The sequence below is a fragment of the Pan troglodytes genome, chromosome 4 (assembly GCF_028858775.2).
Source record: "Pan troglodytes isolate AG18354 chromosome 4, NHGRI_mPanTro3-v2.0_pri, whole genome shotgun sequence".
NCBI lineage: Eukaryota > Metazoa > Chordata > Mammalia > Primates > Hominidae > Pan > Pan troglodytes.
This window is the reverse complement of record NC_072402.2, coordinates 32,757,097-32,781,868: the sequence shown is the minus strand read 5'-3', so window position 1 is coordinate 32,781,868 and position 24,772 is coordinate 32,757,097. Positions and strand designations below refer to the sequence as shown.

Here is a 24,772-nt window from a genome sequence, read left to right as displayed (position 1 = left end):
AATGATTTTTAATCCTTTGGGGATATACCCAGTAATGAGATTGCTGGGTCAAATGGTATTTCTGGTTCTAGATCCTTGAGGAATCACCACACTGTCTTCCACAATGGTTGAACTAATTTACACTCCCACCAACAGTGTCAAAGCATTCCTATTCCTCCACATACTCTCCAACATCTATTGTTTCCTGACTTTAATGATCGCCATTCTTACTGGAGTGAGATAGTATCTCATTGTGGTTTTGATTTGCATTTCTCTAATGGCCAGTGATGATAAGCTTTTTTTCATATGTCTGTTGGCCGCATAAATGTCTTCTTTTGAGAAGTGTCTGTTCATATCCTTTGCCTACTTTTTGATGGGGTTGTTTTATTCTTGTAAATTTGTTTAAGTTCCTTGTAGATTCTGGATATTAGACCTTTGTCAGATGGATAGATTGCAAAAATTTTCTCCCATTCTGTAGGTTGCCTGTTCACTCTGATGATAGTTTCTTTTGCCGTGCAGAAGCTCTTTAGTTTAATTAGATGCCATTCGTTAATTTTGGCTTTTGTTGCAATTGCTTTTGGTGTTTTAGTCATGAAGTCTTTGCCTATGTCCTGAATGGTATTGCCTAGGTTTTCTTCTAGGGTTTTTATAGTTTTAGGTTTTACGTGTAAGTCTTTTAATCCATCTTGAGTTGATTTTTGTATAAGGTGTAAGGAAGGGATCTAGTTTCAGTTTTCTGCATATGGCTACCCAGTTTTCCCAGCACCATTTATTAAATAGGGAATCTTTTCCCCCTCGCTTGTTTCTGTCAAGCTTGTCACAGATTGGATGCTTGTAGATGTGTGGTGTTATTTCTGAGGCCTCTGTTCTGTTGCATTGGTCTATATATCTGTTTTGGTGCCAGTACCATGCTGTTTTGGTTACTGTAGCCTTGTAGTATAGTTTGCAGTCAGGTAGCATGGTGCCACTAGCCTTGTTCTTTTTGCTTAGTATTGTCTTGGCTATATGGGCTCTTTTTTTTTTGTTCCGTGTGGCCGTTACACCTTTTATTCCTGAGTTATCACTACTTTTCTAGTTGTAGATACTGCTGCTCCTGTGTCTGGGCTCACCACTATGTGAGCAAGCTACTTAATGAGTCTACACCTCAATATTATAATTTCTAAAATGCGAATAGCAATACCTACCTCGTTAAAATTAAAGACATGACAATTATATTATGCCAGGCACATGATAAGTGTTCAATATTGGTAAATGCCCCAACTCTTGCTCATGTTCATTCTGTTTTCCCTTTCCAGTACTCAACTGTCTAGGTTTGAATGTAAACTGTCTTCCAAGTCAGGTTAATTACTTGTGGAAAAATTACACTACAAAAGCATTTGTCTTTGTTATGTTTAATAATTTATAATCTAATTTTTATCATCTGAAATTCCAGAATAATTACAAATTATCAAGTGTTGTGTTTTGTAACTTTTGTACCTTCCCTGCTCATGCCATGTACTTTGTGTATTTTGAAATCATAAGCATCTTTTCAACAAATATTTGCTGAGTACCTAATGTGAGCCAGACAGTGACTTAGGCACAGAGGATAGAAGACATGGTGGGGAGCAAAACAGCTGAGATTATGTTTTAGTGGTGTGAAACAAGTGAAAAAGAATAAATAAACATGGACACATTGTAAAATAATAAAGAAATATGCAGATAATTAAGGTGATGCAAAAGATAGTGATGAGGTGGTTCCTTTTTATATAGAATGGTCAGGAAATTGGCATTTAAGCTGAGCCTAAATGACAAGCAGACATCCTGCAAAGATTGAATGAAAGGTAATGCAAAGGCCCTCAGGTGAGCAAATCCATTGTATTGAAGGAGTAGAAATGTGTACCATGTAGGGGAATGAGAGGGAGTGGTCTGTGATGTATGTATCAGTGAAATAAGCTTTGAGGGCCAATGGTCTTTAAATTTTATTCAAAGTATAATGGTAAATTTTAAGGGCAATGACATGGACTGATGTTGTTTTTAAAAGATTGCTATTATAAGTATGTGGAAAATGGATTTGGAAGTAAGGAGTTATCACTGTGTGGAAAATGGATTTGGAAGTAGGGAGCTTGTGATAACAGACAGATCAGTTAGGAGGTTTTAACAGTAGTCCAAGTGGAAGTCGGTCTTAGAGTAGGCTAATAGAGGACCTAGTGAAGAATTCTTAGGTCATGCATATGTTTTAGCAGTAAAGTTCCCAAGACTTGCTAGTAGGTTTGATTTAGAATAAGGGAGAGAGAGGAATCAGGAGGATTCCTATGTTTTAGCTTGACAAACTGGGTAAATGGTGCAGCTTTCAGACATGGGAAGAACTCAGAAAGAAACAGCTTTGCAGGTCGTGAAAATAGATGGTTCTGTTTTGGCTAGGTTAGGTTTTAGAAACTTAACAGACATCACAGCAGAGATACCAAGATATATATGAATCTAGAATTCCTGCGACAAATGAGGTATGGAGATAAAGATTGGAGAGTCCTTGACATTTTGGATTTATGACCATGATCTTAAAGTGAGCACAGACAGCATGAGTGGCTGTTTCTCTTCAGCAATGTGTGGATGGTTCCTAATGTGTAGATTTACACAGCAAATGCAATGAAAGTAAAGAAAGGGATTATTGTAGTGTCAGATTTACATGCATGATTCTTTAATGGATTGTAGCATTTGTGGAAAAATGAATACAGTTGGTCTTTGAATAACTATTTTGTTGATTATACCTGGATTTGATACCCAGGTGATTCCACCCTGGGCTCTTAGCTCAATTTTAGTATGATCCCAGAACTGGATTTAAATACAGACAGTCCCTGATTTACAATGTCTTGACTTAGGATTTTTTGACTTTATGATGGTACAAAAGCAATATACATTCAGTAGAAACTCTACTTTGAATTTGAATTTTGGTCTTTTCCTGGACTAGCGATATGTGGTACAATACTTCTCAAGATGCTGAGCCAAATCATCTAACACAGAGCCTATTTTAATAATAAAGTGTTGAATAACTCATGTATTCTATTAAATACTGTACAGAAAGTGCTCTGAGCATGTCTAAGATAGGTTAGGCTAAGCTATGATGTTTGGTAGATGGTATGGTTTCAATACTTGTTTCTTCCAAAATCCATGATGAAATTTAATCCCAAATGTGTCAGTATTGAGAGGTGAGACCTTTAAGAGGTGATTGGGTTATGAGGGCTTTACCCTAATGAAGGGATTAATCTATTCATTTATGAAGGGATTAATCCATTCATTTATGAATGGATTAATCATTCATGGATTAATGCATTAATGGGTTATCATGGGAATGAGGCTGATGGCTTTATATGAAGAAGAAGTGGAAGAAGAGAAATCTGAGCTGGCATGCTCTGCCCCCTTGCCATGTGATGCCCTGAACAATCTCAGGATTCTACAGAGGCTTCACCCACACAAATGGTCTCTCCAGATGTGGCCCCTCAACCTTAGACTTCCCAGGATCCAGAACTTTAATAAAGAAATTCCTTTTCTGTATAAGTTACCGTTTCCTATTTAATATACCTAACCTAGTGTCTTTGTGTGTTTTCTGTTGCTTATAACAGAATCTTGTTATAATTTGTTGCTTATAACAGAATCTTGTTATAATTTGTTGCTTATGACAGAATCTTGTTATAATTTGTTGCTTATAACAGAATCTTGTTATAATTTGTTGCTTATAACAGAATCTTGTTATAATTGTTTACTTATGAATTTTCAATTTGTGATGGTTTTATTGGGATGTAACCCATCATAAGTGAAGGAGCATCTATATATTTAGTATTGGGGGGAAGTTCTAAGAGGACATAATTTATTTATTTAAATCACACTTTATATTGAACTCATCTATCTATGTAGAATCAGTGAATCAAAAGAATTTGTTGGGAACCTTTCAAGTTGTAGATTCTGATTTCATAGTTTAGTCAGGCGGAGAAAACAAAGATATATGAAACCATAATAGAGCAATTTTTTGGGTAACTGTGATAGTCATTAGTTCTGTTCACCAAATATTTCCAGCTCTCTGCCTTCTGGGCACATGATGAAATTGCACTTCACAGCTATTGTTGAGTAAGACTATATTAGTTCTTGCCAGCAAGTTTTGATTAAAAGTGACATGTGTAACTTCTGAGCCAGAGAACTTTCTTCTGCCATAGCAACTGGCAAAGTTGGTGGCTGCCCTGTCATCCTGGATCCTGGAATAAGGAGACAGCATGGAGTGGAGCCCTCAGGCCACCCATGATGGACATGCAACAGAATGAAAAATTAAAGCTTTGTCATTTCAATCCACTGACATGTTGGGGTATTTGTTACTGTATATAACCCGACCTATTCCAACTGATGGGTTACAGAGACATCTAAATATAGCATATTTTTAGCACCATCACACTCCTATGTCCATTTAAAAATAAGAAACTATAAAACAACATCAGTTGAAAGTTTAATATCATTACCATGAAGTGAATATTGACACCTTCACTGTAAGCAGAATAGTCAAAATAAACTATTGTTTAGCTACCTTGTTACAAATTTACAAGTTTGTAACACATTTCTAAATGTTATAATCTGGAAGTTTTCTTTTCTGTCTGTACCAATGTGATTGTCTAGTACAGAAACTTTAGGATAACTATACATTCTTTGATGATTTTGCAAAAATAATTTAATATCTTGTTTAAGAAAAATACAGCATTTTCATTTAATATCTTGTTTAATAAAGAAAACAATATCTTGTTTAATAAAAGCATTTAATATTTTGTTTAATAAAGAAAAATACATCATTTTCAAGCAGGTAGTAGGAGTAGGTTTTGTTATTTATAGAGCTATTCAACAAACGCTCTTTTATTAGCTCATCAATTTGCCAGTCAGACAAATGGAGTCAAGCTCCCATCCAGGAGGTTAAGAGAGAAAACACTCAGATTTCACATCACTTCACCCCACCTAATGACTTCACTTTCCATTTGACTTGTTGTCTGGCTCTGTTAATTATTGAACTAAAAAAATGTACTAACCAGATTGAAGCGGTAGTCTTCACTCCCACTAAATATGCAGAGATTAACCACAATGCAGATGATCTGGAAACATAAATTAATTTTGGTCATAGAATTTTTGAGGTAGAAGTATAGTAAGAAAGACTTTTCTTTACTAAATATTTAGTGGTCTCTGTCTTAGTCCATTTTTACTGCAATAATAAAACACCACAGTCTGGGTCATTTATAGATAATAGAAATTTACTTCTCACAGTTTTGAAGGCTGAGAAGTCCAAGATCAAGGTTCTGGCATTGTGTCTGATGAGGGCTTTCATGCTGCATCTTCACAAGGTTAAAAAAGACAAATGCTATGTCTTCCCATGATGGAAGGCAGCAGCGCAAAAAAGCGCCTAAACTAGTTTTCTCTAGCCCCTTTTTTAACTGTACAAAAAATAAATAAGTTAACATTATTAAGTTACTACTTCAGTCCTTATGTTGTTTTTTAAAAATAATCAGTTTGAGGCCAGGCGCAGTGACTTATGCCTGTAATCCTAGCACTTTGGGAGGCCGAGGCGGGTGGATTACCTGAGCTCAGGAGTTTGAGACCAGCCTGGGCAACATGGCGAAACCCTGTCTCTACTAAAATACAAAAGAAATTAGCTGAGCGTGGCGACGTGTGCCTATAATCCCAGCTACTTGGGGGGCTGAGGCAGGAGAATTGCTTGAACCAAGGAGGCGGAGGTTGCAGTGAGCTGAGATCGTGCCACTCCACTCCACCACTCCACTCCAGCCTGGGCGGCAGAGCAAGACTCCATCTCTACCAAAAAAAAATATATATATATATATATATTTTATAATATATTATATATTTTTATAATATATAATATATAATAAAATATATAATATATAATATATAATATATTAAAAATATTTATAATATATTATATATTATATAATATATAATATATTATAAAATATTTATAATATATTATATATTATATAATATATAATATATTATAAAATATATATAATATATATTTATATATATATCAGTTTGAAACACATTATTGAAAGTGAATACACACAATAAATTGAAAAATAGGGATGCATAGTGCTGGATACATATCAACCAACTTATCTTCATTTGTTGCCTGCTGTTGTAGACAAAATTTGACACACAATTAGCATATTGACAGAGCAGCCAGAATACATAGGAGAAAGTGGCAAACTACTAGAAATGTAGCTTAGCTCTGGATCCATCACCAAAAATAATAAAAATAAAAATAAAAACAATTCATTGTTTATCTGGGAGCTAACCGCACTATGGCACTGAATTATCTACTACTCACAAAACAATTTTTAAAATATCAAAAGTGCCAGAGAACCTTCATTAACAGTGTTTTTAAGTCAAAGTTTTTACTTTAAATATGTGATGATTACTCAAATACCCTAAGCCATTTGGCAGGCCCTATCACAATAAGTTACAAATAGTCTGAATTTAATAACTTAAATGTGATATGGTTGCTGTAATATAAACTGTGTGAATATCTTAACCTCTTTCAGGTAGTTGATAATTAAAAGATTTAAATTTACAGTTTCAATTTCTGCTTAGAAGAATGATGTCAGTATTCTAGCAATAGTGATGGCATCCCATTATTGTAAATGCAGAACATGATAATGTCTGTACAAGTGAATCTATATTCTATGTGCAAGTTTTCAATGGTGCAAGTTTATAACCAAAGCTGGGTTTAACAGATGCTTTCTGACTTCTGAAAACATCATAAAAATCCTTCCTAAAGTGAACAAACTAAAGTTACAAGTAGGTGACACCAGTTGTTTTTTCCCTTTATGCGTGATGAACTTCATGAAGCATTAACTCCTGAGGTATATTTATTTCTGGACTATACAACTTACATCCTCTTCTTTCAAAGGCAGCTACCATCTGCTTTACAACTTCATCAAAAAACAATGTGGCAAGCTGAGAGTGTAGAAGAGATTGCAATTCAAAAGAAATTGAAAAATCAGAGGTACACATTTTTCAGTAGCCTGGAAGACCTGGGCTAAAACGCCAGTCTCCAAATGATCGAGAAGTTTCCCATCAATACAGGATGCCTTTCCAAAATGAGGTTTCACCAAGGTTACTACTGATGTATATTGCCCCAACACAGGTGGAAACCCAATTTCTAATTGTGTTTTACAATATCCGGATGTCTTTGATACTACATCTGATGTTTTACACCAAGGAATGAAATGCTTGTAATCCTCTATTCCTGATACTACATCATGCATTTCCTTCATGTTTCTTGAATGTCTTAAAATTCTTCTCTCTGAATATTCTTTCCTTTTGTTTATTAACGGTGCCGCAATTTTGAAGAAAGTTCTTGCACATATCTCCTTAGGCAAAATTGAGGTATGTAGTAGAAGAGTTCTGCTCATCAGTATACCACAGGAAGCTAAATATCTGACATTCTGCACAGGCCCCTGCACTGGAGCCCACACTCCGACCACTGGAGCCGACTTCAGATGGCATCCCAAGACCACCCTTCTCAAGGCTGCCTGACCAGTCCAAGCTACCATGATAGACTCCTCTCCAGCCCTTTTATAAGACATGAATCCATTCATAAGGGCAGAGCCCTCATCACTTAATTACTTCCCCAAAAGGCCCCACCTCTTAATATCACCTCATTGGGGATTAAGCTTCAACATGAATTTTAGAAGGTCACCATCATTCAAACCATATCAATCTGTTTATCTGTTGTTTAGTTGTAAACTGGCATAGAAAGCCAAATGAAGTATGAGGGACTTTATTCATGGTCACTGTATTTGCCCACTGTGTATCTCATCAGGATTTCTCTACATATCCTCTTTCCTGGAGTTTCTTTTAGTGCAAGGTTTACCTACGCTACATGATAGTTATAGGAAAAAATCCTGGTATTTCAAGCTAATGTTTGTGAAGAACATCCCCTGTATCTTAAGACTTGCATAATAAATAGCATTCCACTCAAAAGACATCTTGCAATACTGGTATAGTTAGCTATAAGAATATCAAGCAATATAAGGTAGGAGACCTGGGTTCAGGTTTCAACTGTGTAATTTACTAAACCATATGACTTTTTAACCTCTTTCAAATCTGTCTCCTTCTTTCCATGCCTCCTTCACTGCTTTGATTTAAGCCCTTCTTACATAGCTCCCTTTCAGACTTGACTCCAATACAGCTGCCAGAGTGATCCTTCTAAGATGTTAATCAGTGTCAAGTCTTTTTAATGAGTCCCTACAGTTCTCAAGATAAAGTTCAAACCCCTGAATATAGTATACACAGGCTTTCATGAGCTGCACTTTCCCTAACTCCCTAGTCCTAAGATTGTAAAGTGAGACAGGCTGTTAGCAAAATGCAGCTCACATATGTGTTCGGTCGAGTTTGCACTGTTTTTTGTTTTGTTTTGTTTTTTTTAATTTTGTACCATCATTAATTTAAAAATTGAAACCTTTTATGGCTTTGGAAACTGGAAGATATTCCCTCACATGGTGGCAATTGGTTATACTGACTGTTCTCTTTAGAATGGACATTCACTCTTAAATTTACTACAGTTTCCACCCACAAAGTTTTACCCCCTTATGTAACTTGTGGGCAATTTGCATTCGCCTCTGGCCTCATCTCTAACCACTTTTTTATGTTCATCATTTATAGCACTGAACTATGCCAAGTTCCTCCAATGTTGTCTGACTACCTTTGCCTGGAATTCTCTCCTGCCCTTTTCATTTCTTTGTCTCACTAAAAGTGCCAAGTAACAAAGGTATTCCCCCCCAAAAGGGGACTGTCTGCTTTTGATTAGCTACCTTCTATAGAAGCTGACTGCCTGGACAGATCATTGTCCAAAGACAACAAAAAGCTCATCCATTAGTCACCCAGTGGCATTTAACAGGAAGGAAATATTGGTGCTTCAAGGAGGGCATTTATTTAGCCTTAATACTAGCCTATTTGGCATCATAAGTAAGAGAAAGAAAAGATGAAGAAATATGTCAGAAATAGATTCTGATTCGAATGCTACAATTGGGGTTAGTTACCATTAAATAGCAGAATAGAAAATGGATGACTCCTGTGGCAAATGGTTTGGGGAGAGACAATGTCGAAGTTGCTTGGCATGACAATGAGTGCCTTAAAACCATTTGGCCTAGAAGTTTCACCTGCAGGAATTTATCCAAGGAAAATAACCATGAATGTACACAAATAACTGAATGATATTTATAATAGCAAAAAAAAGAAGCAATTTAAATGTCCAACATTAGAAAATTGGTTAAGTCATTAGTTTTTAGACAGTACTTCTTAAAGTATAGGATTCCATAGGAGTGTGTTGACAACCATGTCAGAAAAGCCACAGTCTCTTCATCACCACTTCAATCAGAGTAGTTTCAGTTTTATGTGTTGTACATATTAAGGTTCCATGTGAGACTTTGTTTAGAAAAAAAAAATCCGATCATAAAAATTTGAGCCAGGCATGGTGGCTCACACCTGTAATCCCAGCACTTTGGGAGGCCGAGGCAGGTGGATCACGAGGTCAGAGATCGAGACCATCCTGGCTAACACGGTGAAACCCCGTCTCTACTAAAAATACAAAAAATTAGCCAGGCATGGTGGCAGGCGCCTGTAGTCCCAACTACTCGGGAGGCTGAGACAGGAGAATGGCACGAACCCGGAAGGTGGAGCTTGCAGTGAGCCGAGATTGTGCCACTGCACTCCAGCCTGTGCGACAGAGCAAGACTCCATCTCAAAAAATAAAATAAAATAAAATAAAAATTTGAAAACCACTGGACTCTGTAAATTCTAGTAACTTATACGACAATATATATTTGGAAACATGTATGTTAACAGCTCAGTTATCTTTGGGTAGTGACATTTTTGTTTGTTTGTTTTCGCTTGGATTTTTCTGTGTTTTCCATATTGTCTACAGCGAACATGGTACTTCTATAGCCATACCAAAAAAAAAAAAAAAAGGTTTTTGCAAAAAAACAAAAAAGGAATTGACAACAAATAGTCCACAAGCCACTGAAAATTCTCCAGCTTACCATTTTTGGCATTCAAATAATAGGTTTGTAAACCTGCTGTAGCTATGAAATGTTTCCTACTAAGTATAGGTTATAAAGAACGTTGAAGATACAGTTCAACACCCTCATTTTACATTTGAAGAAACTATGTCCAAAATGTTTCACTTCGTCGAAGCTAGAGCTGGGACCTCGTGGTCTTCTGATTCCATTGCCTTTTCTGCTATCCACCTAATTTATAAAATGTATATTCATAATTCTCATTTCTTCCATTTATGTCTACCTAGTTGGAGCATTCATCATTGTGTTACTACTTTTTCCTTTGAGTGAAAACTATTATTTTTGAGGTGCCAGTGATCAAAATTTCTCTGTTTAAAAAACTTTGTCACAAACCTAGAACATTAAAACAGGTCCAAAAGCTCTCATATAACTAATTGTTCTGATATACACAATTGGAGTTTTATAATTGACTTTATTCCACTAATTCATTAAATGTGCATGTTTACTCAAATTTATAATTTGGAATTGAACTAAATTGACTCCAAATATTCTTACTGTTTTCATTCTCTCTTGGCATCTACAAGGAAGACATTAGAACATGTTCCATGTGCCCCACCTTCCTTCTCAGACATGAATGTACTTGTGAAGCACTCTGTCTTGTATTTTAGGGTCTTAACTCATCTCGGAGTTATCTTACTATGATCACATTGATCTAACCCCCAAAGTAATGGCTCTGTGTAATATTTTCTACATATGTATGTATGTCAGGACTTTCCCATGGTTTCTTTCGCATTTTAATGTTGAGAAGTGAAAACTGGGTATCCAGTCAAGCTTGGAGAGTCTGAAGAAATAGTATGAGGTAATGTGTTTCAAATAAAGGAAAATGAGAAGATTCATAAACTTAAGTCACTTCCCAAAAACCTTCTACCAACCCAGAGCAAAAAAAAAAAAAAAAAAAGCGAATAATTCATGATGAAAGGTAATCAAATACATAAAATACATAGAGGTTTTTAAGGTGAAATTGATATAGTTTGTTATTGATGATCCTATTCATGAAAAAACTTAGAAAAGAGGGATTTTGTAGAGCACTCTTTTCATTTGATGTTTAATTATTCTGGTAAAAAGGGAAGTCCATATACCCAATAACATATTAGATCTATAACCAACCACACAATATTGTACCTTAACTCAGTGACTAAGAATTTTTTTAACCATTTTCTCTAAGAATCCTAATGTTTTAATTTACTTAAAATGTAAATCTTTCAGATGTGTATCTCATAGAGAACATTTTGCTTAAAAGAATTGTAATTAAAACTGAAATCATTTATAAAGTTGTTTGTACCCAAATAATTCCTTTGAACATCACATGTAGGAAATTTGGGGTGAATTTTTAAATATTTTTAAATGTCATAGTTTTATGACCTCTTCTGATTTAGTCATTCTCATTGTTTTAATGCACTTGGGCTGTTGTTCATTTACTCTAGGATTGAGCATAGAAGCTCATAGATGTAAAATGGAATTTGATTTGTAAACAATCAATTTAATAACTTGAATTTCATGTAAACATATTTTCTCATGATTAAACCTTTGTTGACATAATATGTCAGTGTTTCCAAGGAAGCATTCACATTTAGGAGTAACTATGCTATTAGCTAAAAATTTCAATATAGAAATATTATTGTGACACCTCTTAAAGTTTTAAGTTAAATACTTATATACTATTAGAATAGCACTACCTGATTATTTTCTAGATAATATTTAAGAATAATATTTTATGTATATATTAAACAGTAGTTTTCAAAGCACACACAGATTATTTCATTTAGTTTTGACATACACCCTGTGAAAGACAGAAATGAGGAAGATTATTTAAAAATTAGGATAGTGAGATTAGTGACAGACTCAAAATTTCATGGCTGTTATTTGATAGGGCAGGCCTAGAACCTGGTGCTTGCCCAGGATTATTTCTGCTTATCTTTTAACCTCTATAAATGAAGACATATACCCTAGAATTGTTTACAGCTTAATAAAAAGCAAGTTGCAGAATTGTACATATGTTCTAAAGCAAATAATATAAACAAAAAATACCAAATATTTTCCATTGTTACCTAAATAAATGTGTAGAAGTTTACATATAAACTGTTAAGATTGGTTATCTCTGGGGTATGTGGGGCTGGAATTGACACTGAGGGGTGTTTCAAAGGGGATTCTAGCCTTATCTGAAATACAATCTAAATATATTTCTGTATGGCTTGTGAAGTTAAAAATTTTTCATTTAACTTTAAGGTAGACTATGAGAGTTACTGAGCTATACCAGGAAGGAGTGGGAATGGATAGAGAGGTAAATGGAAGAGTCGCTGCTGTTTCATGAATAAAAACAGGTCATTACACTGTCTTTGGAATCCCTATGTAATTATTTTATGTCTTGTTGTAACCTACTGGTTGACAGAAATAAAGGAATCAAAAGAGCGTCTTTTCAGAATCATTCTAATTTGTTCATAGTTTTGGGAAATATTCCGCAAAGATAAACTGGCCATGGTGCCATATTGTGCAACTAATTAATATCGGTCAAGGGGGGGTTGTTTGTTTCATTGACAATAGCACTGGTAAATTAAAAGTAATAAATTCAGTTGAAAACCACGTGTAATTCTGAGTCGTATATGTTCTGATCCCATTGGTAACTCCTTTGGGCTTTGTTCAGCGGGGCGGAGGCATGGTTCATGATTCCCTCCACTGTCACTTCACCCTCCTGGAATGTAGCAACTGATTTTCAAAAGCTGAAACCATGACTTTTCACAGGAGCTTGTTATTCCTTTTTTCAAAGTTTATTTGAATCAGAGTGGGATTAGTCTAAGATATCCCCTGTGCTTGGCATGTGTTCCTTTAGAAAAGCTAGCTGATCCAGCCCTTAATTCCTGGTTAGTAAGATAATAGACATAGCTGGGTGAGGTTCTAAAGATGGAATAATTTGGCACAACACATCTCTGACTGAAATCTAAATGTGACTCTTGAGACCAATGGACTGAATTGGTCTGTCTGCGTGAATTTCACTTTCCTTTCTCAATTAATCAACTTCGTGTCTGAAGTGTCTAAAAGAAGCTCTTCTCTAACTTTTCTGGCTCACACATTTACTTTTCTGTCTGACAGCTTGTCACCTTTATTCTAGGCCCAAAGCATCCAACAAGTAGTTTTTGCCCTTGCTTAGTGGCTCTCTGATATGGTTTTCCAAAATGTACACTTTATAATCCAGGAAATCCTCTACATTCATGATAGCCATAACAGTGATGGCAATAATAAGAGCAGCTAACATTTATTTAGCCCCATGTGATTATGGGGGCTGGCAAGTCTGAAATATATATGGCAAGCAGGCTGGCTGGAAACTCAAATAGGAGTTAATGCTGCAGTCTTGAGGCAGAATTTCTTCTCTTGGAAACCTCAGTTTTTGCCCTTAAGGCCTTTCCACTGATTGGATGAAGCCCACCCATATTTTCTAAGGTAATATCCCTTACTGAAAGTCAACTGATTGAATATATTAACGACATCAACAAAATAGCTTCATAGCAACACCTAGAATAATGTTTTATTGAATAACAGGTACTCTTACCTAATCAGATGACACATAAAACTAACCATCACAAGCTAGGAACACAAAGTACCTGAGAAGATTGAGAAGGAATGTTGAGAGAGGTGGACAATGGGGGGTTATTGCAATAATACAGATAACTGACGACGTGCATGTAAAGTAGTTGAGGACTAGATGAAAATTATGGGACAAATCTAAACAATGTGAACGAGGTAGAGTTGACGGTATCTGGTGACCTTTTGGACAAATAATGTAATCAGTAGTAGGAGACTGCCACCAATAATAAATTCATTGACCATCAGTTTTCTAGTCTGGCCTGTGAAGGATTAAGATTCATGTATGTTGTGTATCTAGGATTTGTTAGGCATACTGCCTCGGTATAATGACACAGAGTTTTTGAATGACTCTTCTCCAGCCCATTCTCCTGCCCTCTTACCCTGCCTTTTCACATCAACATATTTTGAGGAAATTGAAAAAGAAGGGCATGAATTTTGAAAAGATCCATTAGTAGGCTTGGCATTCTGCCCATTCATAACATTTCAGAGACAATATGAGAAAAGAAGAGAAACATCTTTTGTACAAAATCATTGGCCGAAGCTTAGCCATCTTGGTTTACAAACAATCTAAAACCCAATATCCTAGTGTAACAGAGAGAGAATAGCACAGCTTTCTATGCCTTATTTCACAAATGTTAATGTGAAGGAGAAAAATAAAGCAAGTTAATTTTATTAATGTTGATATTTGACTATGCCAACCAGAAAACTTACTATTTTATAATTTACAATAGTTTTATTTGCTTACATTATAAATGATCCAGAATGGAGATGGAGAGAGGTATATAGAAATCTAATCATAAAATCTTCATGATACATTTCCATCCATATAATATTCAAAAGACTGGAATTGCTCTCAATGTTTTGACCATCTGTATAGTGTTAAGTTCCTCCCGAAAATGTGTAATTTTTTTTACTTGAACATATTTTAAATGAATGAATAAATGCATGTCATATATTCATCTTTTCAAAAAACAGTTTTTTGGTTTGTTGATTTTCTCAATTGTTTTCAATTTTATTGATTTCTGCCCTAATATTTATTGTTTATTTTCTTCTGCTTGCTGTAGGCTTAAACTGCTCTTCTTTCTCTAGTTTACTAAGATGAAAGCATAGGTTATTATAGACCTTAGACCTTCTTTTCAAATATATGCATTTAAGGCTATAAATTTCCTCTCTAAGCACTGCTTTCGTTGCATCCCACACACACAGTTAGCTGACTTGTATTTTAATTTTCATGTACTTCAAAGTGTTGAGTGTCTTCTTGACCCATATGTTCAGAAGTATATTAATCTCCAAATATTTTGGGATTTTTCTGCTATCTTTCTATTACTGATTTCTAGTTTCATTTTCATTGTGGGTAAGAACACACTTTTTATGATTTCTATTCTTAATTTGCTAAGGTGTTTTTTATGGCACAGAATGTGGTCCGTCTCTGAATGTTCCATGTGAGCTTGAGAAGAATGTATATCATGCAGGTGTTGGATGGAAGATTCTATAAATGTCAATTAATCAAGTTTATTGATACTGCTCTTCAGGACAACTATATCCTTTCTGATTTTTTGCCTACGTGACCATATCAGTTACTGAAAGCAGGCTATTGAAGCCTCCAACTCCAATAATGCATTTGTCTTATTCACCTTTCACTTCTATCAGTTTTGCCTTGTGTATTTTGACATGCTTGTTAGTTGCATACAGGCTTAGGATTATTATGTGTTCTTGTCTATTATGTCTTATTTGACTGAAAAAGTCTTTATTTCTCCTTCACTATTAAAGGATAATTTCACTGAATATAGAATTCTAGGCTGGTGGGTTTCTTTCTTTCAACAGTTTAAGTATTTCCCTCCACTCTCTTTTTGTTTACATGGCTTCTGATGTCCACTGTAAATCATACCTTGTTTCTGTGTATGTAAGATATTTTTTACCCTCTTGCTTCTTTCAACATTTTCTATTTGACTTGGGTTTTCTGTAGTTTTTAATATAACATGCCTAGGGATATGTTGGTTGAGTTTCCGCTATGGTGTTCTCTAGGCTTCCTGGATATCTGAATTTTGTGACTGGCATTATTTTTAGAAAATTCTTGATAATTATTACTTCAAATATTTTTTCTACTCTGTTTTCTTTTTCTTCTTCTGGTATTCTAATTATATATATACCTTTTGAAATTGTCTAACAGTTCTTGGATATTCTGTTCTATTTTTTCATTCTTTTATCTCTTTCAGTTTATATCATTTTTTGTTGACCTGTTTTTAAGCTTACTGATTATTTCATTAACTGTATTTATTCTACTGATGAGCCCATCAAAGGTATTCTACATTTCTGTTACAGTGCTTTTGATTTCTAGCATTTCATTTTGATTCTTTCCTGGAGTTTCCCTGTCTCTACTTACATTACCCATCTGTTCTTGCATATAGTCTACTTTTTCCATTAGTATCTTTAATATATTAATCATAATTACTTTACCGTGTCTGATGACTTGAACATCTGTGTCATATTTGAGTATGGTTTTGATGCTTGTTTCTACTATTAAACTATGTTTTATTCCTTGCTTTCTGGAATACCTTGTAATTTTCTGTTGAAAGCTGGACGTGTATCAGGTGATAGGAACTGAAGAGAATAGACTTTTAGTGTGAAGATGTTCATTTGGGTAAGAATTGTGCTATATTTAATGTTTGTTGTAGCTGTAGGTGTCAGAAGCTTCAAATTCCCTCCTGTTGTCCTTGCTTTTGTCTCTGCTGTGAAATTTTGGCTTTCCTAAATTCTTCTCAGAGATAGTCTGCATCTTCAGCTCTTTCAACTGCAGTCCGCTGTTATAATACTGGAGTCCTGTTGGTGTGGTGGTATGATGTGGGAGAAAAGCATTCTTGATTTTTGTGATTGAATCTTAGTCTTTTAGCTGACCTGTACCTTGGGGACTGTGACCTCTACAAGTATTTCTCTGGTGTTGTACCTTTTTTTCCCTTCTTAGGTGAAACAAGTTGGTAGAGGAGGTTGAAACATGAGCAATATACATATCCCACGTGGGATAGGGTTCACTTCTTTCCTAGAGAATAGGCCTTTGTTATGGAGAAAGACCTGGGCATATTTCACAATGATGACTCTCCCCCTGGCAGAATCAGGAGAAGCTCTTTCTTGGATCTTTACCATGAAAATCTGGTGGTGTTCCTGGACATAAACTGTAGGAAAGGATGGAGACTCCCTAAGACTGTGGCCTCCAGGAGTTTCTCACTCTCATGCTAGTCTACATTAAGTCTCCAGCAGTTCATTAAAATTCCCATTTGAGTGTTCCTATCAATTTTTGGCTCCAGTGGCCTCTACCCCAGGTAACCACATCTCAGTTGTGACTCTCTCGGTTTGTCTTTCTCCAGATTTTTGGATGGTTGTTTGCTCTGCAACCTCAGTTATCTAATTGGTATAAAAAAAGTAATTGACTTTCAGTTTGTTCAGCTTTTTCTTGTTAGGGTAGGAGTAAAGATTATCTTTATGTATTGAATATCTCCTTCATGTAATAAATTTATTTAATCCATAAATAAATGGAAAGCCACAATATTCTTATTTTGACTTATATATACATTGTATAGAATTATATATAAAGTGGATGCCCTTTTATTAATTCTATTTAAGAAAATAGAAACTTAAATATCTATATTTTATTCATTTTATAAATATTTATAACATTATTACTATTATATATCTTAAGTATTCTGATCATATTCTGCACTATGTGATTTGTAAAGATTATCTGCTAAAAATCAATCTTTAGTAGTTGGACACTGTAAAACATACTAGTAAGGCCCAACCTGGTGTTGCTTGTCTGAAAAATAATTTAAAAGAATCTGTTTCACTTTATCTGTTACTCACTTAAAGGGAAAATTTTCATTCTGACTTCTTGTTTAAGAGTTCATGTAGCAATTTGGAGAGTTTAGGGATTTTCTAAATTAGTATGAAGGAGTTCAAGTTCTCCACAATATTTTTCCCTAATTAAATAAATTGAATTTTTATCCTTTTGTCAATGCCCACTATGCAGAGATCTGTAAAGTGCTGTGCTACAAAATTACCACCCTTTATGAATATTGGCAGGTAAAGACTTACTCTTCCTTAGGCATTATAATGTGCCTTTATTGCAGGGGAAATGTAGTATACCCACAAAATCATTACTTTGTTGTTTTGTTGGGTTTTATATTTTTATTCAGCTTACATAGATTATTCATGTGTTTTCAAAACTTCAAAATCAACAGATGAATGTGAATACATTCTGGTAGAAAATAAAGTGAACTTTGCTGGTATCTTGTAATCTCTCTAACCATTTACATATGTAAATATTTGTGTATCTTTTTTTTCTGAAATGTATGACAGTTCTCAAAAGCAAGACAAAAGAAACAAACAAAAATCATCGGAGGCACCCCAGTGAACTGGAAAACTTAAAGGATGAGAGTTTAAAGACATATTCTAAGCCTTGATTTGCCACAAGTTTGTGTGACTTTGAGCTCCTTTACCACCTCATCCCCCTTTTAAAGTATCAACCATAAATGGGAATACTACACTAGGTAATTAGCAAGAGCACTTTCAGCTCATAAATTGTATAATTCTATGTCACAATCCACACTGAGATTATTATCTTTAAAAAATTGGTCATTTTTCTATAAAATTTGCCTGTTTCCTTTGTATATTTTTTCTTTATTTTGAGTTGGAAAGGATAAGAAAGAACAATGAAAAAAATAATAGCAATGCTTTTCTTAGATCAAAATCTATTAGTGGACTTACATGTAAGCCAGGTAAATAGATGCTTACATAGAATAGCTGGTGGAGCAGCAGAATAGAATACATTCCCTCACACTTCATCTGCCTTTGTGCCACAGTGCTATGTGTGCTCTACTTCTTTAGGTTAAGACAGCTGGGCCTGTTTTTTTCAAATTCATATGTACCTGACTACTTACCGACTTTATCAGCCAAGTCATCTTAATTTATTAGGTGCTTTCCTCTGTAACAGCTCATTTGGAGGCACTATATGTTACAACTTTTGATTTGGACATGATGATAAGAGAAGACAACTGGATTCTGAGGCACTGCTCAGGCAGGGTAAATGTTGACTTCAGATATAGTTCAGATGGATGGATGGATGGACAGATAGATGAGTTATATATATGTTTATATTTATATAAATACTATATATGTTATATGTGTATTTCTGTGTGTGTGTGTGTGTGTGTGTATTTTATGGTGTAGTAGAAAGTGTAGGACTTGAGGACATCTTATAAATGAGATATCAAGAAAGGTGAAGTAAAACCAGCAAACTTTGTAGAGAAAAAAATGTAAACTTTATTATTTCTTATAGAGCAGCATCTCATAGAGTTTGTTCCTTGATATAGTGAAAATTGCCTGGCAAATAACAGGTTCCCTTGTCATATGCTTTTGGGAAACTTCACAGGCTATAGCCCTTGCCTAAGATTCACGGTGCACATTGTCATGTTGGCATTATTGAACCAACATTTTCCAAATGTGTTTGAATTGAGAACCCCTTTTACTGGAGTGTTTCATGGAATTTTGGAAAACAATGGCCTGAGCAGTTTCTGATTATAATTATTATAGTTTCTGCTAAGTATCCGTCAGTATAATTGGGATTGACTAAATGTTTTTCTGCTGAAGAATTCAGTGTTTCATGTTATTCCTTACCCACAAACTTAAGCTCAAAATCTAATTTAAAACAAATTTTTAAATATACATTTGACTTACCCACTGTTCGTTTTATGGTAATGAAATAGCAATATTCTATTTCATAAATAAAACATTTTGAGTAGTACTATATTCCCCAAATTAATGAAATTATTTAACTTTTGTAAATAAAATTAATGAATAGTTCTGCAAGTTAAACAAAGCAGTAATTTTTCTTTATTCTCACTGTTACAGGCTAGTTAATATCCCAGTAGACTGAATACACAAGAAACTCTTTTTCTTTTTCTTTTTCTTTTTTAACTTAGTTGTTTGAGCAATAGCATATTAACTAAATGATTTTTTATAAATTCATAATTTAATCAAATATGCATTTTTCTTATTTATTTTCTAGATTGGATGACAAAACTATATTTTGGATTTCTCTTAGTTTTTATGAAAAGAAGAAGTTAAGTCTTAATCTTATAGATGTGATGACAGGATAAAATACTCTTAAATCTCTGTATATGGTAATCTAGGTATAATTAGTCACAATTGTCATAAACAATAGAAATAACAGATTTATTATAGACTTTTTTTTACTTAATGTAATTTTATTTAACAATTATAATTTTACATGTAAATAAGGATGTGGAACTCAGGATTTGTCAGCTGACTAAGCCTACCTTCCCATGGTTTTATTCCCAGGCCACCACACCAGAGACTGTGTCTCTAGCTGTGAACCCTGTAGTAGACATTCTTTATTCTTTCTTATTTACTGCCAGTCATATTTCTCTTATGTATCACCATAATGTCTTTCTTCCCTTCCAAAGGAAATGATATTCTTTTCTATGACCAAAAGTCAGCAACTAACTCCTAGTATAATACTACACTATGCTTAACCTATCAGTGCTTTTCTCAAGTTGGACGTATAGAAGTTACTCACATATATCTGTCATCTCATCCATTCATCCCTTCACATTTCTTCATGTTTCTTTTTTCCTCTTTTATTTTTCTTTCTTTTTTCTTTTTTTGTTTAAACTGCTCCCTGTTTGAAAATTCTTATTCCTTCACATCTTTTATAATTTAACCCATCAAAAGTTACCTCTTCTAATCAGACTTTCTTGGAAATCATGAGAACAATCTCTCTTTCCTCTTTGAGCTTGTAGGCTGCTAAGCACATCCTCTAATGTCGAACCCATTTTGCCCTATATTTATGTATGTGTCTTCCCTCCATTATCAGTTTGTAAATTTCAGGCAGAGATAGCACTCCTGCATTTTCTGTATTTCATGGCACTTAGCATGATACTTGTACATTGAGTGATAGGTGTGCAACAGATATTTTTTGAATTGATAAATGAGTGAATGAATGTGTGTTTACGTCAGATCCTATAAGAAAAAGAATATACAAGTACAGAAGCAATTCTGGTTTTGAACAGAGCAGATTGCAAAAGATACTTTTAAATTAAAACTATAAAAATAACTGATGTATCAGTATTCTTTTAAAAGTTGGTTTTATTTTAAAAATTGTAGATACCAATGACATTAATAGCTAACTAATTCTTCTGGTTTCTTTTAAAATCTCTTTTCTAAAATGTTCAAGGATGTTTGACTTTTGTTTTTTTTTCTCTCTCTTTTAATCATAAATAGGTATAAACAGTGCTTTAAATACTCTGAGTACTAAAGAACAAAATTATGACAAAAAGAAAATGACCATGACTAATTTTCAATACTATCTGTTGGTAGCAACCAGATACACTTGCATTCTAACCAGTGGCATGTATTTGTACAAAAGTTTCTAAGTACACAAGAGGAACTTGCAGGTCATTTTTTGCCAAATAGTATTTTGTGCCAAAGAAACATAATTGAAAGACAATGAGGATGATAGATTCAGTTGTTGAATTTCTAGAAATTTAAAATGTTGGTATTTTGAACAAAAAATATAAAGTTATGAAATAGTTCAAAGATAGAATGATAAAAATAGCTTTACCAATTACTTTAGCTGTATTGTGCTCTGAAAAGTCATGTGCTCCAATTACTCATGACTGTCAGTTAAACTTTGGTGAACTGGCTAAACAAAAATGTTTTAGGAGCATTGGATAGCTATGTAATATTTTACTAAAAAGAATTAGTGTGTCTTATGAGAATTATGGTTGCAGATTGCCATTAGCAGCAAATTCTGTCTACCTCAATAGCTTTTTAGGAATTAATTGAGAAGACTTCTGGTTGCCTTATTAGTTCATAGGCAAATAATAATAAAACTAACATAGTTATGGTTAAAAGATCATGTATCAAAAATAAAACATATAAAATACAATATCAGGGATGAGGCCTGAATTTTAGGTATTCATAATTTACTAGTGATGTATTACTAGTTCTTGTAAATTTAGTTAGCTTTTATGATAATGCTTTTTTTCTAGTGCTCACTTTTTAAAGTGTGATTTTATGGAACAAGAGGTTTCTTGGAAGCACCCTGTGGTGATATGATAAAAATCCTTGAATCCATTTAGATAGGTTAATAGCAAAATTAGTAGACAAATAATGCTTCCCTGGAGTTCTGGAGCATCATTTCTCAAAGTTTTTTATGTTAAGCATTATATCTTAGAAGGTTAGTAAATGCTAAATAAGGAAAAGAGTGAGGAGTTTGCAGACTCTTCAAATATAGGAAACAATGGACTGAGTAAAAGTAAAAGGATTCCTTCTTAAATCTTTTTATATACTAATGTGCATCATGAACTCTCAAGAGGGACATATAGTGAGCAGCACTTTCAAAAATTATTTGACCACCAGACCACTTTTTAACTGAACATCACTACCAGTATGGAACATGTTTTCTGAAACACTGTCCTCCTAAGTGTTTCTAAGTGAGAAAAAAAGAAAAATGATATGCATATAGAATAATCTACCTTACATATCTGTCATAAAATGTTGTATATAATAAGATGCCATGAGAAAAGGCACCCACGTTGTCATCATAGAGCTTACATGTTAGGGGAAAAACTTTATAAATAAGCTGACAGATACAATAAATAATTGTACTCCATGATATATGCTATGAGGGAAACAAACAGGGAGTTGAGATGGAGAATTGCAGAATGAATCTGCCCTAGGTAAGATGGTCAGGAAGGACTCCAGGCAGGTAATATTTAAGCTGCATGTAAACAGAAAGTACTCATCTTTTTAGGGGTGAGGTATTCCATGAAGAAAGAAGAACATGCAGAGACTCCAAGTTGGGAAGAAACTGGCCATGTTTAGATAGAAGCATACACAGGAAGTAACACACACACACATGCACGCACACGCACAAACATGCACATGTACAAGCCTATCTAGCATGGAGAGGTAAGCAGGATCCAGGTCATGCAGAGCCTGGATGCCAAAGTGAGAGAGTTTGGAATTTACTCTGTATACTTTGGGAAGCTTTTGCAGGGTTTTAAAGAGGGAACTGTGTTATTTGATTTACATCGTGAGAAGATCACTTTTTCTACTCTAAGGTAGATTGATTAAAAGTGGCCAAGAGTAGAACTTTAGAGGACCAGTTAGGAGGCCGTTGTAATCCAGATGAGAGATGAAAGGGATACTGTGTTAACAGACTGAAGATAGAGTTTGATGCTTTCCAGTGGGAGATAAGAGGGAAGCAGCAAATAAGCATGACCTTGATCTCCTTTTCTTCCTCGTCTCTCCTTTCCAAATAGCACAACCAGAGATATTTAACACCACTGCTTTATGCCAAAGTATTAAGTATGTAAGTTACACATCTCTCTTGAGTTTGACTTTATTTGATGTAATGTTTGGAAGACTTCCAAAATGATCAACAGAGACAATGTGTAAAATCTCTTGAAGTCACATTTTCCCTTTGGCCTGTTTTATTCATCCTATTCTGACACTTTAATTTATTTCAACACACTCTTTCACTTTGAATAAACCTCATTTGCTTTCACCTTAATTATGACAGTCTTGCATAGGACATACAAATGAACAATACATTGATTCTATAAGAAATAAGAATTTCTTTGACAAGGATATGCCACCATGGCATTCTCTGCCATAGCTGTTCTTATTAGTATCATTTACACTAGCCAGATGTTATTTCCCCTAAATTTAAATCATGCTTAATACCATTTATGGACTTTAACTCAATGATAAAAAAATTTATTTATTTTATTTTTTGTGGTACATGAATTATATTTTATTAGATGGAAGGAGGTTGTGAAAGTGAGAGCAGAAATTAAAGTAAAAAACAATTAAAGAAGAGCAATAAATTAAAAATCTGGCCCTCTGGAAAGATTAAAAACATTGTTTTGGTGATATTTTGAAAGGAAACAAATTTGAAATATGGGAAAAGTAAGTAATATTAGTAAGAAAAAAGTAACAGAGATTAAAATTATAAATAGAGATTACTATGACCATTATATACCAATATATTTGAGTCTAAACAGAATAGACAAATTACTAGAAAAAAATAAGTGAAGAAGCAGTTTGAAATATTCCCATTAAATAAAAACAATTCGGTGCAATCTTATAGACAATTGCCAACAGACTTGCAAAGAATGGATCATTCAGATTGTACAAAAACCTTGAGCAAATAAAGAATGAACATCTTGGATAATAAAGGGAGATAATATTATTAACAGAAAGGAAAATTACAGGGCAATCTTATATATGCATATAAATGCAGAATTTCTTAACAAAATATAAGTAAACGGAATATGGTAACATTTCAAAAAATAAAACATCTTTACCAATTTGGAATTATACTAAAAGTGTTAGTGTCATTAAATATTATGTAACAGATCAAAATTTAATGATAAAATATTTAAAACAAGACTAAGTTATTGAGGAACCTCTTTCATATTGAGTGCTTGTGCTACACAGAAGTATTGTGAAGATTAATTTTAACTTCACCTATTGAAATTTAAATTACACATACTTTTATATGTTAGCCGAATTTTATGTATATGAGGATTGTAGAGAAGTTAGAGAAGTTTGTTTAGTATTTGCCACATGTGCATTTACAAACTGAATTTCTTCAAAACGCAATGCTTAGGAACATTTTCTCTTGAGTTTTCTACGATTATTAAATGAATACACCAATACATATTTTAAATAGCTATTAATATCAGTTAACAGAAATAACAAGTATTTTTGTTTTGGAGCTTGGTCGTGAAGAAGAAATACCTAATAGTGAAATTTATTAAATTTTAAATAATATTATAGAGTAAGATTATGTAATGCTTTAAAAGTAAACTTAGATATATGTGACTTAAGTATAATAGTAGGCCTAGTTTTTGTTATTTCTCTTTGGTACTGAAATTGTTAAATAGGAACATGAATATATGTGAAGATATGTCTTTTCATGCACGCTTCAACTTCTCATTATTTCTCATCTTATTTATTATCTTTTACTCCTAATGCAGCTCTCTGCTCCCATCTCTAAGCAAGTCTCCACCTTGCTGCCAAAAACAGCAGATTAACAG

General features: G+C 34.0%; 1 protein-coding gene and 1 pseudogene across 1 annotated transcript in view; one reads left to right on the top strand and one right to left on the bottom strand.

The window, feature by feature from the left end:
* The window catches only part of XRCC4 (X-ray repair cross complementing 4), a gene marked incomplete at its 5' end in the record, with an annotated part of 250,536 nt that overhangs the window by 167,753 nt on the left and 58,011 nt on the right, over nucleotides 1–24,772 (top strand).
* On the bottom strand, nucleotides 6,820–7,550 carry LOC129144061 (coenzyme Q-binding protein COQ10 homolog B, mitochondrial-like; annotated as a pseudogene).